The sequence below is a fragment of the Scyliorhinus canicula genome, chromosome 2 (genome assembly GCF_902713615.1).
Source record: "Scyliorhinus canicula chromosome 2, sScyCan1.1, whole genome shotgun sequence".
NCBI classification, from domain to species: domain Eukaryota; kingdom Metazoa; phylum Chordata; class Chondrichthyes; order Carcharhiniformes; family Scyliorhinidae; genus Scyliorhinus; species Scyliorhinus canicula.
The window spans coordinates 39,886,102-39,886,904 of record NC_052147.1 but is presented as its reverse complement, the minus strand read 5'-3'; the positions used below and the strand labels follow the sequence as shown (position 1 = coordinate 39,886,904).

The window sequence follows — 803 nt, the reverse complement described above, 5'->3', positions numbered from 1 at the left end:
CTGTATAGTTGATTGTTGGGAAGTATGTTTCCTGGGGTGTTTGTTCACTGTAACCTGTTTTGATACATGTTTGTGATAAAACACATTTAAAAAAAAATTATTGACAGCTCCAAGCCCATCAAGGTAGCTAAGTAAGCATTATGGGGGGGGGGGGGGGGGGGGGGGGGGGGGGGGGAGGAGCGGGGGGGGGGGGGGGGGGGGGGGGTCGTGGAGCCTGTCACTGGACGCTGGGATTGGCTCGCCCGCTCAAAATGATGATCCGTTGCATGGACAAGGGCTGTGACTTATAGCTGGACGCCACTCCCAGGACCAGCCCTGAGTCTCCGCTGGCAGGAACATTTAGCCTCCGGAACGGAGAATCCCAGCTGTTGAATTTGTCGCATGACTGGTGTCTGAAGCAGAAGAAAATGTGGATCTTTTGCAGAAGGTGTAATGTTGTGCAAGTGTAAAATGTGGTACGCTTCACAAATTTGCTCGTCAGCCATGCACAGGGCCATGCTAACCGTCCCTATGTTGTTCCAATTTTAATTTATGTGCTGCTCAAGCAAGTACAACTGGGTAGTGAAGATCAGTGTCTTACAAATCCTCAATATTGACAGCCTTTACTTGTCGGGCTGAGTTACTGTAGTTAATTTTTCCCTCTATTGTACATTTACGTTCTGCCACAATCTACCACATCAAACAATTTGTCCTACAACTACTATTGGCCTTTTCCATTTTGGGATTTCATACTGACAGGTCAGCAGATGTCCATGTGAAGAATTATGGTCACTAGTTTACTCAGGTCACAGCTCTCTCTTCGA

At 47.8% G+C, this 803-nt stretch overlaps 1 non-coding gene across 1 annotated transcript; it reads right to left on the bottom strand.

Moving 5' to 3' along the window:
• Positions 1-446: 446 nt before the first annotated feature.
• On the bottom strand, positions 447-552 carry LOC119962512. Its single transcript, XR_005459889.1, has one exon. It is a non-coding gene; the product is annotated as a U6 spliceosomal RNA (small nuclear RNA).
• Between the last annotated feature and the right edge of the window lie 251 nt (positions 553-803).